The sequence below is a fragment of the Dendrobates tinctorius genome, unplaced genomic scaffold, assembly GCF_039654945.1.
Source record: "Dendrobates tinctorius isolate UK_male_01 unplaced genomic scaffold, ASM3965494v1 ptg000164l, whole genome shotgun sequence".
Taxonomy (NCBI): domain Eukaryota; kingdom Metazoa; phylum Chordata; class Amphibia; order Anura; family Dendrobatidae; genus Dendrobates; species Dendrobates tinctorius.
The window spans coordinates 9,461,384-9,477,199 of NW_027361831.1; the positions used below are offsets into that span (position 1 = coordinate 9,461,384).

A 15,816-nucleotide genomic window follows, 5' to 3' on the forward strand; every position below is an offset into this window, starting at 1 on the left:
TTATTAAAAAAGAAAAACTGCAATATCACATGGTCATATGTATGCAGACCCTTTGCTCAGTATTGAGTAGAAGCACCCTTTTGAGTTAGTACAGCCATGAGTCTTCTTGGGAAAGATGCATCTAGTTTTTCACACCTGGATTTGGGGATCCTCTGCCTTTCTTCCTTGCAGATCCTCTCCAGGTTGGATGGTGAACTTTGGTGGATAGCCATTTTCAGGTCTCTCCAGAGATGCTCAATTGGGTTTAGGTTAAGACTTTGGCTGGGCCAGTCAAGAATGGTCACAGAGTTGTTCTGAAGCCACTCCTTTGTTATTTTAGCTTTGTGCTTAGGGTTATTGTCTTGTTGGAAGGTGAACATTTGGCTAAGTCTGAGGTCCAGAGCACTCTGGAAGAGGTTTTCATCAAGGATATCTCTGTACTTGGCTGCATTCATGTTTTCTTCAATCTCAACCAGTCGTCCTGTCCCTGCAGCTGGAAAACACCACCATAGCATGATGCTGCCACCACCATGTTTCACTGTTGGGATTGTATTGGGCAGGTGATGAGCAGTGCCTGTTTTTTTCCCACACATACCACTTAGAATTATCACCAAAAAGTTTTATCTTCGTCTCATCAGACCAGAGAATCTTATTTCTCATAGTCTGGGAGTCCTTCATGTGTTTTTTAGCAAACATTATGTGGTCTTTTATATGTCTTGCACTGAGGAGAGGCCTCCGTCGAACCACTCTGACATAAGGGCCCAACTGGTGGAGGGCTGCAGTGATAGTTGACTTTGTGGACCTTTCTCCCATTTCCCTACTGCATGTGTGGAGCTCAGTCACAGTGATCTTGGGATTCTTCTTTACCTCTGTTACCAAGGCTCTCCTCCCATGATTGCTCAGTTTGGCTGGACGGCCAGGTCTAGGAACACTTCTGGTGGTCCCAAACTCCTTTCATTTAAGGATTATGGAGGCCACTGTGCTTTTGGGGACCTTGAGTACTGCAGAAATTCTTTTGTAACCTTGGCCAGATCTATGCCTTGCCACAGTTTTGTCTCTGAGTTCCTTGGTCAGTTCCTTTTGACCTCATGATCCTCCTTTAGTCTGACATGCACTGTGAGCTGTGAGGTCTTATATAGACAGGTGTGTGCCTTTACAAATCAAAGTAAATAAAGCAAATATTGCACTCAATTGCACTAAAGCAAATCAGTGTGTGATACGTGAAGTGTGAATAGCATAATGGCTTTTGGAAATTAGAAAAACACATAAGATGCTTAGCACAAAATTTGGCCAAAAATTGTGAGCCCATCCACCAACGTTAAGGTAATCTCATGGATCAGATGGGTCCCTGACCTAACTGCCTAGTGTGAACACTTACCTCTGGCTAATAACTTGTTAAAGCCTATATTTACATCCAATCACATTTGGTTCCGACCGTCCTATAAATATAGGCGTTACCAAGTTATGTGTTTTTAAAATAGTAATAAATTAATGATCTCTTACTAGTCCAATGCCACCACTGCTTTGGTCCCTTTCCAGTCTTTGTATTCCATGGTCCGTGCCGATGAGCAAGTAATCAGTGCAGACATTTAGTAGCCAGAGAGGTGATTGGGAGAATGGAGGACATGTCTTAATCAGCAATTCAACTTATGCTCCACTCCATGTGAGACAAAGAGAATACATATATGTTTCAGTTTTTTATATTATTACATGAGATTCTTTATGATTTTACATCACGTCGTTATTTTCCCTTTCAGGTCCTTACAATAGCTAGCGGATCCTTACAGTGGAGATCTTCTATATGAGAGATTTTTTTTTTATAGACTCATCAATTATGGACAGGGACAAGGTGGCGGAGAGGCTATTAAACCTCACCCTAGAGATCATCTTCCGGCTTACTGGAGAGGTAAGAGATTCTGATGACGTCACATTACATCATTCTTATCTACTGTATAGGAATAACAAATGGACAGAACTGGAGAGGTGAGGACTCTGGAAATGTCTGTAGTGAGATTTATTAATGTGTCTCTCCATAACCAGGGTTACACAGTAGTGAAGAAGACCACTGGTGAATGCTGTCAGGCCCCTATGTTTGAGGCATGGGGAAGATCCCTGAGCCCAATCACGGGGCCTTCACCTCACCCCCTGATAAATGAGGACATCACTAAGCAGAAGATCCTAGAACTCACCTACAAGATGATTGAGCTGCTGACTGGAGAGGTGACACTGCTGGGAATGCTGGGACATTATACAGTAATGCTATGAAGGGATCGGGGGATGACGGTATAATTGTATGTGTCAGGTTCCTATAAGGTGTCAGGATGTCACCATCTTTTTCTCCATGGAGGAGTGGGAGTATTTAGAAGGACACAAAGATCTGTATCAGCACGTCATGATGGAGGTTCCCCAGCCCCTCACATCACCAGGTAATAGACAGGATTAAAAAGACACGATCTATAATTATCTGTATGGAAAGAATGAATTCAGTCCCTGTATGTGTTTCCTCCAGATCTATCCATTAAGAGGACAACACCAGAGAGATGTCCCCGTCCTCTTCTTCCACAGGACTGTAAACCAGAAGATCCCGATGTTCCTCAGGATGATCAGGTAGATGGAGAGAAGGTGACATGAGATCTTACCTATGAAGTGTAGACATCTGTGAAGATCTTGTGTTAAGTCTTGTTTTATCCACCTGTATTATATGTTTTATACTTGTGTAATGAGAACGGTGGAGATGGCAGGATCTTCATCTGTCGATGACTTTTTTTACAATATTTGTTTCAGGGTGAATATCTGTCCTTTATTTATGATGAATGGTGTAAAAAGGAGATTCCTACATATGACTACCCAGGTGAGTAGTAACTGCTAAATGCTCATAATTCACAGATTCTTCTCATTCACCTGCTGTAGTCAGTGTGGGCCCCATCGTTTGCTCAGTCTATTTTTCGCCTGCGTTTGTGTTTTCATCTTGTCTCACCGACAATATATGTTTGGGGGCTATCTATTCTTTTGGGGTCTGCTCCAGGGCAGTTTAGATTTCCCCTTTCTTGCTTTAGGCTTAGTTAGCTCTCCGGCTGTGCCGAGGCGTCTAGGATCATCGTAGGTACGCTCCAAGGCTACTGCTAGTTGTGTGGACAGGATCAGTGGTCTGGAAATCCGCTTAGTTACCAACCTCTCTGGTTTTCTGTGGCTTAGCCTGGGCCTTCTATCCTCCTTGGTGACCCATTCATAACATTCTCCTCCACAAAAACTGTTCAAATTAGCTTACAATCTGGAGGATTCACCTACCTCCTGGGATTAGAAGATGCTGACCCTTGTCTGCCCAGATTTGTAAACTACAAAACCAAATGACAACATAGGTAGAATGTGCTGACAAGTTAGAAAATCACTTGAAGAAAAATATTACAATGGGCCTCTAAGACAAAAAAAGGGGGAATTATGCTGTTGCCTTCCTGATTAAGACTGTTGAGTTTGATCATTATAGTAGATGTGTTATTGTTGGCCAACTTTCTGAGACTTTCAAATTACAGAGAGGTACTAGACAAGGCTACCTGTTGCTGCCCTTCCACTTTGTCTTGACCATTGAACTATTGCCATGTTGCTTAAGACAGTCAAAGGATCTTACTGGGTTTAGATGTGGAGAAACAGAGGAGTGAATGAGCCTCTAAGCAGATGATATGCTGATTTTTATAGATAACGTAACATCCTCAATCAGTCCAGAAATGTCAATTATAACAGACTTAGGAAGGTGGTCAGGTTTAGCAATTAATTGGAACAAATCTGTTATGCCCCAATTATAAATAAAACAATAATAAAATTACGAATAAAACCATAAACTCTCCAATGTGATATGGATGAGGGAGCATTGGCTATTGGCTATTCCTGATCCATGGCTGCATTTTATTGCATTCCAACTACAACACTTCCATGAGTGAGAACATAGAGATGACATGGGCAAGTCGGGTGCTCTCGTCTTACAAAATGTGAAATGGGCCTCACCTCTGTGTTTTCTAGAGACTGGGCTTTCTCCCTGGGGGAATTCTCACTTTGGCTTTAGTACATATAGTGTGGGCAGGGGATAGAAACTTCTGGGTATTAAAAGATACACAAAATACACACCCACATGGCGTAATCAGACTCTGGGCAAAGTGCCAAAGCTGAAGGACTTCCCTGTTCTTAAATTCTTTAAACAGTTTCAAAAGGAATTTAGTTGGTCACGTAACACTTTTACCAATATCTACAAATCCAACATGCTCTCTCGGCTCAATCAGGTCTGATAGACCTTAGCATACAACATCATCTGCTAATAGATGCTATTGCTTCTGCAGACCATACGAAAGGTTTAATCTCTACCATATATAAATATCTATACTCATCCCAACTGGATAATCACACCATGACAACTCAAGCTAAATGGGAGGCAGATGCAGGCCCTATATCAGAGGAGCAATGGGAAAGATTTTACTAACTGTTCCCAAACTATCACCCTGTGAAGCCCAAAGGCTATCTCAGCTTTTTTTTAATTCAGAGAGTGCACCAAACTCCTAGCTTTCTACACAAGATATCACCATGATGCAAAATGACCTAAATGTAGGATTGATGAGACACATCTGATGCATATGATGTAGGAATGTAGACAGGCTCGTTTTGGAACAAAGTCGTCTTGATAGAAGGGGTGTATGAGGTGAAATTATTAACAGATCCCCATGTATGTATTTTGGGATTATTTAAAGATGGAGTGGATCCCTACTTGCCCCTATTCATAGGTGACACTTTTATTCTATTTGAAGCACGTGAGCCTGTATTAAGGCTCTCAGCTGTGCACTGTTAGCCACTCCCATCTCCTATATAATCTGGGCCCTTGCTAGCACTCATTGTCAGAGTGGCTTTTGCTGCATAATAATAATAATAATCTTTATTTTTATATAGTGCTAACATATTCCACAGCGCTTTACAGTTTGCACACATTATTATCACTGTCCCCGAAGTGGCTCACAATCGGAAGTTGACGGTGGTTATTATTGGAGAAGGCGGTTGATGGGTTTATCTGTGACTGTTGCTAGGTTTTGAGTGTGTGATAATTCCCTTTCTGCTCCTACTTTGATGTAACCCCATCCTCCACTCCCCGGTTCATTCCTTTGTTGCCTGTCTGAGTATGTTTGGTATTTTCCATTATCCCTGTTCGTATTACCTTTATATTCTGGTTGGTGTATTACAGTACACTACTAATTCCCTCTTCCCTGGGTGGGGAAAGGGTACAGACTGAGGGTAGATTCAGGCGCTAAGGCAAGGTATGTAGGCCCAGCATCTTCACCATCAGAAGTCATCTGCGGAACAGGGCGAGCGAGGGTACCGCTTGCATTAGGGACAGGGAAGGAGCCCCTGGTCCTGGGACACCCGACAATAGAGTTGTTACAGGTTCTCTCTGGAATGTTGGAATTTGGGTTAAGGGATAGCTAGGGAATTGATGTTGTGATGTTTTGTCTTTGTTTTATAATATGGAAATATCATATAATACATGATAACTGAAAAATTATCTGATTAGATATGTTATTGTATTTAGGCAAAGTTTTTGACTACAATAGTAAGTGTCTAAAATACTTTGATTTAACCACTTCCCGCAGTTTTTTGTTCTTAAACAGGGAAAGAGGTTAAAAATAAAATTAGAACACACATGGCATTAGGTGGTCATATAAGATCCTGTCCCACAACAACAACCGTGAGACAAAACAATGGGATAAAACAATTCAGATAATGCCTCAGTCTCATATACAAAAGATCTATTGTTATAGCAAAAAGAGGCACATATTCTATTGAATTAGTGACAAACCATAACCCAAAAAAATCGGCCATCAACAATATCCCATTGTTATAAATATACAATGAACGCAGAGCTGCAACAGCGATACTCATCTGCGTTTGTCGCCACCTGCCATCAAATAGTTAACGCCTCAACGCGTTTCGCCTTATTAGGCTCATCAGGAGGCCTGATGCTGCGATATCTTGTGTCCCATGAAGGTTCTTTGGGACACAGGGTCCTCTATAGAGCAGTTTGGTCTCTGTCTAGAAGCAGGGGTTCCCTTATATATATCGGGTAGAAGGGACCACTAGTGGCTGTAGGGTTCATCAGGGCCCCTAGGGACAGCCATCGTTGAGCGGGGGCGCCACAACGTTCCCCTCTAGGGTGCCAACCTCCACGGCCAGGCAGGATACAGCTCAGCAACGGATGAGGGATTCCAAGGTGTCACCTTAGTATGGGCTTTGCTTGAACACCTTTTCATTTGTTTTCTCTTTTTTTCTGTCACGTTTTTTCTGGTGTATACCACAGTCGTGGTTTTTAAACAATAAAGTATCATTTTAGGGGATATATATATGAGTGTATTTGAGAACCCTTAAAGTATTATATTTGAGATTGTTCTTAAACAGGCCCCATTTTTCTTTATTTTTTTATAACAATTTTTATTTGATGAGACAAATTCAACAAATCAAACAAGTTATGTTCACAAGTTTTTCAAGACATGCACTAATGCAACCAGTACAGCAATCCACATCATCTATTATATACTTACCTAAAATTGTCCATCGTCCACTTCTGTCTAGACGTCCTCGAATCCCACAATCCACCGCTCCGCACCAGAAGTACGCCAACCGCCATATTGGAATACCCAAGTGATGAGTATTCCAATATGGCACCCACTGGTGGTACCAGGCCCTTGGCATTACCACCAGTGGGACACCGCTGTTACACCCACACCTGGACCCCCCGCCGCCGCTTGACCCCTTGCTGGACCCCGGCCAGGACCCGCTGCCAGACCCGCCGCTGGACCTGCCGTCTGACTACACGCGCCGGATCCCACCGCTGCCTGCCCACCCACCTCCATGCAGTCACAGCCGGCAGGAAAGACCGCGGCTTGCGGCCTGTGCTGGAGATGGGGTGCGGGCGCCCTCTGGTGGCGCCGCACTTCATCTCCAGCACGGGCCGCAAACCACTGTCTTTCCTGCTGGCTGTGAGAGGGTGTAATGAGAAGGGTATAATGAGAGGGGTATAATGAGGGCTATAATGAGAGGGGAGTAATGAGAGGAATATAATGAGTGGGTGTAATGAGGGGGGTATAATGAGGGGTGTAATGAGGGGGGGAGTAGTGAGAGGGTGTAATGAGAGGTTATAATGAGAGGGGTGTAATGAGGTGGTGTAATGCGAGGGGTATAATGAGAGGGGTGTAATGAGGGGGTGTAATGAGAGGGGGTTTTATTTAATCGTATGAACATGTATTCCAACATCATCTATTGTATACTTACCTAAAATTGTCTGTCATCCACTTCCGTCCGGACGTCCTTGAATCCCACAATACACCGCGCCGCACTGGAAGTAAGCCGACCACCATATTGGAATACCCAAGTGTTGGGTATTCCAATATGGCACCCACTGGTGGTACCAGGTCCTTGCGCAGTACCACCAGCGGGATACCGCCGTTACACCCACGCCAGACCCCCCCCCGACGCTGGACCTGCCGCTGGACCCCCACCAGGACCCGCCGCTGGATCGCTGCCAGGACCTGCCACCGGACCACCGCTAGGACCCGCCGCTGCCTGCCCATCCACCTCCGTGCAGTCACAGCCGGCAGGAAGGACCGCGTCTATAATGCTGTAGATAAGCCTCCGGTCCGACCTGAAAAATAAGAAAACTAAGTATTATCATACTTCCCAGCATCACGCATCTGCGCAGACATACTAAGCAGCACGCATCTGCGCAGGCATACTTCTATGCCCTGTTGAGGGCAGAGCAAAGTACTGCAGTGCGCAGGCGCCGGGAAAGGTCAGAGAGGCCCAGCGCTTACACACTACAGTGCTTTACTCTGCTCTCAACAGGGCATAGAAGTATGCCTGCGCAGAAGCGCGATGCCTGGAGCGATGACTCAAGCAGGAGGGCGGCATCACAAGAAGATGGGAGGCGTCGGACCCGGACCCGCGACACCCATCGGACCGGACGGCACTGGACCGCCCCCCAGGTGAGTATAAAAAAATTTATTTTTCTTTCAGGTCAGACCAGGGGCTTATCTACAGCATTATAGAATCCTGTAGATAAGCCCTGAAAGGCAGCGGCCGCATCTTATAACGGCCAAAACAGGTGACAGGTTCTGTTTAACTCATCACAATCTAGGAGGTGAGAGAAAACAAACAGCAAAGTAAGAAAAAAAATTATATATTTACGCATGTTTATTCAAAATTTCCCATATGGATCTGTGCAAGGGTAAATATATGTTTGTTCCTGAGCATTATATTTTTAGTATACCAACTGTACCTTTGATTTCTTCCATGTTATACCATGAGGTGTGATGAATTGTCTTCATCATATGTGAAATTTCTAGTTGTGTATAGCTATACTCAATGAAAGTTCTCCATTTGTTAATGAATTGTTGACTTTTCTTTGTTTTTCTGTCTCAAGTTTATCATATATTAATAACATCTTAGAGGTATTGATTATATCGGATAGAAGGGGTGTCTCTTTCGTCAGCCAGTTTCTAAGTATGCATTTTTGGCCACCAGTAGAGCTCCGTGTATTATCTGGATACATAGTATTCTGTCACTGCCCTCTCACTGCTCTGTTACTATGGGGGGATTTGGGGATTTTAATTTTCCATACTTTGTCTCTAGATGAGAGGGACTCTTCCCAAACCACTTGGATCGATGGACATTCCCAAACACCATGGAATAAATTTGCTTTAAGTAAATTGCATTTAGGGCATTTCCTTAAATAGTGCGCTGGGGCATCTAAAGGCATATATAGCATTATGCATCAATTTATACGGCATGTCTCTCCATTGTTCGCCGATCATTGCTTTCTTGACTTTATCCCATCCTGCCAGAATTTTACCCTCTATCTCAGAGTCATTCAGTGTTTTATCCCTATGGATCAATAACTCGGGCGTCGTCAAAGAAAGACTTTGTGTTCGAATTTTTTAGTGCAATGTGGATAAAGATTCTACCCCCAAGCCATTTCCTATCAAGGAGTCACAATCCGCTTTCCTTTCCACTCTCCCAAAATCCTTGACCACTGAGCTATGGTAACCAATCGTTTGACAATATTGCAGATATTGCTGATCTCCCATATTATACTTCTCTGAGAATTCTTGCCATGTAAGTATCCTTCCCTCATTGATATTCAGTAGATCCCCTACTTTTATGATCCCTTTCTGTTTCCATTGTTCAAAAAGTTGTTTTTTTTACCCTGAAGAAAACCAGGATCTTCCCATAGAGGAACTATTTTTGATAAATGGAACGGCAGTTTATATAGTTTTCTTAGAGCTTTCCACGCGCCTATGGTATCTTTCAGAAGGACACTATGTTTGACATGAGATGGCAATTCTCCGAATCTCAAATGTAAGAGCCTCTGCGGGTTATTTGGGGCCGCTAATTCCCTCTCCAACATGGTGTTTGGGAAATTACTGGTTCCATGAATCCAATCTCTGTGTCTCATTAATGCGGCCAGATTATAAGTTCTTATCCAATGTAATGAGATTCCCCCCTCTATTTTAGACAAGGCCAATTTTTTGTATGAAATTCTTGGTCTTTTCCCTTGCCACAAGAGACATATAAGTGCTGACTGTTGCCTCTGCACATCCAAATGTATAGGTATTGTTTGTATGGGATATAGAATGTGAGAGAAGCTAATCATTTTTAATAAATGCACCCTCCCAAATAGTGATAACTGGAGTTCTCTCCATTTTTCTAATTCTCTTATTATTTTGTCTATTGATGAGGGAAATTTAGTTTGTATAGTGATCCTGCCTGTTTTTGGTGTTTTCCTGAATATTGGAGGATTTTTTCCTCTTTCTGTGGTTTTTATAGTCTTGTTCACCCAGATGTGTCTCTTTGAATAATGCTACATCTACTTTAAGCTTTATTAAGTGCCTCAATACCATCATCCTTTTCTCTGGCGATTGAAGACCTTTTACATTCAAATGTAATCAACTTCATATTGTATTGAACAAATTATTTGGTTGTTATAGCAAAAAGAAGTAAAAAAAAAAAGACACAAAAATACTCTCCTTCTTCAGGATGGTGTCTGATCTACAGTAACCTTTAACCTTAAAAGTTTTCTTAACCCATTACTTTAACAGAAACAGTATTTATCTTATTGACTTCACTTTTTTCGCACACTTATGGGAAGTCTGTCTATTTCCTAACTTTTATATAAAAGTGTATAGTAAAGTTAACCTTAACAACTTAAGTAGATTCACAATTTCCGCATCTTCTACAGAATGTATTATAAATACACAACAATTTTCAAACATATATCATCTCCCCAACAGCTTCTTGTTTATTATAATGCATGTTATATTATCTATTTTGCACCGTTCTATACCATGACTATATATCAAACCTTATGCCCCTGGATCAAAGTAACCAGACCAGCAAGAAGACCCTACCGGTGTTCCGTCAGCTTGGTAATTGTCTCTTCTATTTTCTTTGTGACAGTCCTCCATATTGTTCAGAAATTCCAGTGCTCGGTCTGGAGCGGAGAATGATTCTGTTCCACCACCTGGTGAAAATACTTTGAGGATGGCTGGGAATTGTAGTGAAAAAACGATTTTCTTCTTTACCAGTTCAGTACCGATTCCACTGAATGCCCGTCTTCTTTTTGTAATTTCCACCGAATAATCTCCAAAGATTAACACTTTATGCCCTTTTGTATAAATCAAGTTTATTGAGCTATTTAGACATGTCAATCATTATTAACAGAAAGAGAAAAGAACATACTGCTTCTACTATCACAGACAAAAAAGAATTATATAACAACTATGACAGTTTTGCCCTAGAAAGTCATACATATGAAGCAAATTATGAATGAGCACCTGAAGTGCTTGTTCATGTAGGCAATTAACATCAGTACAACTTTGTCTATAGTTGAATTAAATTTTAAATAAGAAGGTACCTAGACTAAGATTCTAGGTCGGTGAAAGAATAGGAGATAGAGAAAAAAAGGGAAAGAAGAAAGGATAGAAAAAAAAAAGAGGGGGAAGGTGGGGGTTTCAAGGAGTAGGGTAGAAGATGTGATCCATCCTGTAGACAGACTCATATGACCCACCGTCTATGGATCCAACAACCAAGAATCCAATTCCGGCGATTTTCTAAATATAACCCAGGAGGCCCAAGTGTTATAGACCTTCCCAGTGTTACCATTCAATTGTCCTATCAATTGTTCCATCCTATATATGATGTTGAGTTCCATCACCAAATCAGAGCGCGAGGGAACCTTTTCCTGTTTCCAAAATCTAGGAATCACGTTCCTAGTAGCAGTGAGATTATGCCTAAGAAGACCTTTCTTAAATCCAGAAATCAAGGAGCTACACAGGGACAGCAAAGCCACCGCCATTGTGGGTGTAATTTTGGTTATAGACAATCTGTTGAAGAGATCAAAGGACGCCAACCACACTTTCTGTATGAGTGGGCAGTACCACCAAATGTGTGCAAATGAACCTCTATCTTTTAAGCATCTCCAGCACGTATCTGGTGTTGTTGGATAAATTAAGTTTAATTCTGATGGGCATCTGTACCATCCCGACAAGATTTTGTAGCTCCTCTCCTGTGACGTTGAGCAGAGCGATGACCTGAATGTACATAAGAGAATCTTTGTTCTTTCTTCAACTGATAAGGGTCAAATCAATCTCCCATTTTTGACCTATTCTGTGAGCCCTTTCCACCTTCAGTGGTGCATAGGTAAGTCTTCTGTGCATATAAAAATGAGCTGACTGAGAGTATTGGATTATGGAAGGCCAATGATCCTCAGATTGTTTCTTCAGGACCTATTTTCCAGGCCGTCAACTTTATTAATCAGTTGGTGAGTTAGTTTATTGGCTTTTTGAAAATCTGCACAGGCTCATCCAGTTCATCCTCCATATTGCTGATTCTCTCTTCAGCTTTATCCAGTCTCTCACTTTGATGTGATATATCACCCTGCATCTGCTTCAGTGTAATGGTGGCTGTGGATTCCAGACATTGCTTTATCTCTGGCGCAAGTAATTTGGCAACTTCAGCTGCCAATGTTTTGCAAGAAACATTTAGATCAGTTGTGTATGTCTACCCCTTTCTCACTTCTTCTTGCTCCCTTGCATCTGTTATGGGCAGTGAAGATTTAACGTTTTTCTTGCCTTTTGATATGTCCAGCGCCATCTTGCCTCGTGGGGAGTTTCTCTGAGGTAATGGTGCGTGTCGTGCAAGGGGTCCTGTTCCTTGTGAGAAACCTCTCCATACATTCTGGGAGGTCTTCTGGTAGTTTGTCTCAGGTTTCCACACTGTTGTGTGTAATTAGGAAGCAGACACCCCTGATATAGAGTGAAGGAGACACGGGGCAGCAATCACCAGCATGTGGGCGCCTGAGCCGGAAGTCCCAGGCCCCAGTTTTCAAATTTGATGTTTGTCACTTACTGCTGATAACTTTGGATGCTTCTTCTGATTCCAGTGATTCTGGAATATTTTTTCTGTAGCACATTGTAATTTGCTTCTGGTAATTTTAGGTAAATATATTTTGAGTTTATTTTTGAAAATACCTGAAAATTGATAATTAATTCAGAAAGATTTGTAATTTTCAAGTGTAATATTTTTAAGCTCTTAAAACAGATGGTGCTACCACACAAAACAGTTAATAACATGTACCGTATTTCTTCTTTAAGTCAGCAGCCTTTTTCCTGCACCCTTTATTATTTTTTCAACATCTGTTAATTTTGTTTTCAGATGATAGAAGGCTTACGACTTTAGCAAAAAGTTTTTATTTTTATAAATTCATTTAAATGTACAAAACCTATTTTTGAGTAACAAATCACTTTTGAAATTACCTTGAAGGGCCTCGATTTTACAAAATTGCGCTCTTCATAGTATCAAAAACCACATTCAGTAATTAACACATAGTGGAATGCAAAAATGTTTTTTGTTCATTAAAATGTTGATGTAGCCCCAATTTTTTCATTTTTAGAGAGGGTAAAAAGAGACAAATGGACCTCACTAATTATTATTCAACTTCAGAACCCGACAGTACCCTATATAGAATCGTAGAGTTGGAAGGGACCTCCTGGGCCATCTGGTCCAACCCCCTGCTCAAAGCAGGATTGTACACTACTGTCTGGGCATATGGCAGGGATCAGAAGAAAAGGAGCGCCATTTAGTGATTGGAAAACAGATTGGGCTGGAATAGTTTGCAGGCACAATGTAATGGGGACACTGTTGGTGGTCAAATGGCAGCTTAAAAGAGGGCTACCTACCATGAACAGCATTGGTGTTATCTGCTTAGCATTACAGATCCCAGGGATTGCCTTGCCTTTCACCCTTTAACCCCTATACATGGATCTGGTCTGAAACAGGGTTTGTTTCTTGGGCTGGGGCCACAAAGTACCCTGCTGTTTTGTTTAATGGTGCAAATTTGCAAAAAGAATAGTCAGATAGCCAGGTCAGAACCAGGAGGGCAGTGAAAATACAAAATCCGAAGATACAAGAGTAGTCAGTAGTGATAAGTGAAAGCTCTAAGATAAAGTGCTATTCGAGTATCTTTGGCATATTATTCGAACCGCTGAAGACACTCGGATAGCACTCTAACAAGCTCGGATAACAACTTTTCTGAGCACGTTCGCTAATCACTGATAGTCAGTAAATGGGCCAGGATCACTACAGGGTCAATTACATAAGCCAGGAGCTGAGCACAGAGGACTGAACCAGAGGAGAACAACACTGTATCTGGCAACTCCCAGCAATATGCTTCGAGCTTTAGTCGGGTGTGGTGCTCTCCAATTGCCTGAAGCAGGCAGCTGATTATTCCAGCTGAACTGCACATACTGCCAGACTGACGGATACTACAGGTTCCAGCCTCCCTTGGCTGGACAGAGCCTGCACCATCCTGGGCTTCTGGTTCCGACATCTCCTTTATCACTAGTACCCACTGCAGTATGGATAGGGCCACATCAGTAGACAGAAGCAGAGGAGATGGGTCATTCCATTTGCAGAAGCCTTAGCGTGAAAGAATGACAAAAAAAAACCAGAGCAGTAAAAATACCATCAAGTGAATCAATATTGTAAATTATAACCCTCAGTGAATTCATCTATAGGAGTAGTGACTATTTTGACTCCACAGGCACTTTCCAGAAATTAGCGTACACTGTATGTTGAAGAGTGAAAAGTGCAAATGTGCATTTTTAGTTTTACTCATCACATAGTGACCAGATTGTGCTCCAGGAGACACGCCCAAGAGAAAATTGTTAAGTGCAGTGCCAAATATACAGATGCTAAATGTGGGTTGGGCACACTGCAAGGCTCTGAAGTGAGGGGAAGATTTAAATTTGGGAGAGCGGATTTAGCTGGATTGGTTTATGGAAGCCGTGTTATTTTTCAAGAGTCTTTGAGCCACTAATAATGTGGAAACCTCTGTTTTTCCACTGAAAGATAATGGACCTGAGTGAGGGATTGTTTTCTTTACTAGGATGAGTACAAGTTTTTAATTAGTACTATTTTTTGCCTAAATAACAATTTGTTGGCTTTTTATTTCAATATTTCAGTGGCAGAATGAACAAAAAGTTGAACTCCACAGTCCACTAGTTCATGCTGTGAGGTCTTCTATTAGACTGTGAACTGTCATTGTCTTAGGGAATAATTCAATTTTGCTACTTAATTTAATATTTCTACAGACATTTTAAGTAGAATTGTTCAAAAATATAACTTTGAAGGATATTTTATTCAAAAATAATAATTGGTTTTATTCTTGGCAGATGACGACAGGAGATCAGAGGGACAACTGACTTCAATTTTTAAATCAGATGATTTTGAGATCCCACAGGGTACAACTGAAGTGAATGTCATTACTACAGATATACTATCATGCCTTCACAGCAAAGATCTTTCATCTAATCCTATGAAACAGATCCTATCTTCTGATTCATTACAGACTACTAAGAAAAATAACAGTCAGAAAAGAGGCATTAAACAACAAACTGCTCTTAAAGAAAAGAAGACAATTTCACTTTCAGAATATGGAAATAGTTTTCCTCTGAAAAGATCTTTTGTTAAACATCAAAAAATTCACCCAAAGGAGAATAGATTTTCTTGTTCCAGGTGTGGGAAATATTTTAATCAGAAATCAGATTTTGATAGGCATGAGAGAATTCATACTGGGGAGAAGCCACATTCTTGTTCAGAATGTGAAAAATGTTTTAACATGAAATCGAATCTTGTTATTCACCAGAAAACTCACACAGGGGAGAAGCCTTTTACTTGTTCAGAATGTGGAAAATGTTTTATTCAGAAATCAATTCTTGTTAGTCACCAGAGAAGTCACACAGGGGAGAAGCCATATTCATGTTCAGATTGTGGAAAATGTTTTATTCAGAAATCAGTACTTGTTAGACACCAGAGAACACACACAGGGGAGAAGCCATATTCATGTTTAGAATGTGGGAAATTTTTTACAGAAAAATCAAATCTTATCAAACATCAGATAACTCATACAGGTGAGAAACAATATTCATGTACAGAATGTGGGAAATATTTTAACCGGAATTCAATTCTGGTTATTCACCAGAGAACTCACACAGGCGAGAAGCCTTTTTCATGTTCAGAATGTGGAAAATGTTTTGTACATAAATCAGTTCTTGTTAGTCACCAGAGAAGTCACACAGGGGAGAAACCATATTCATGTCCAGATTGTGGAAAATGTTTTATAAAGAAATCAGTTCTTGTTAGACACCAGAGAACTCACACAGGAGAGAAGCCATATTCATGTTCAGAATGTGGGAAATGTTGGGCAGATAAATCGACTCTAGTTAGACACCAGAAAATTCACACCAAGAAAAAGCA

At 41.4% G+C, this 15,816-nt stretch overlaps 1 pseudogene; it reads left to right on the forward strand.

Moving 5' to 3' along the window:
- The window catches only part of LOC141052958 (uncharacterized), a 233,456-nt pseudogene that overhangs the window by 135,591 nt on the left and 82,049 nt on the right, over positions 1–15,816 (forward strand).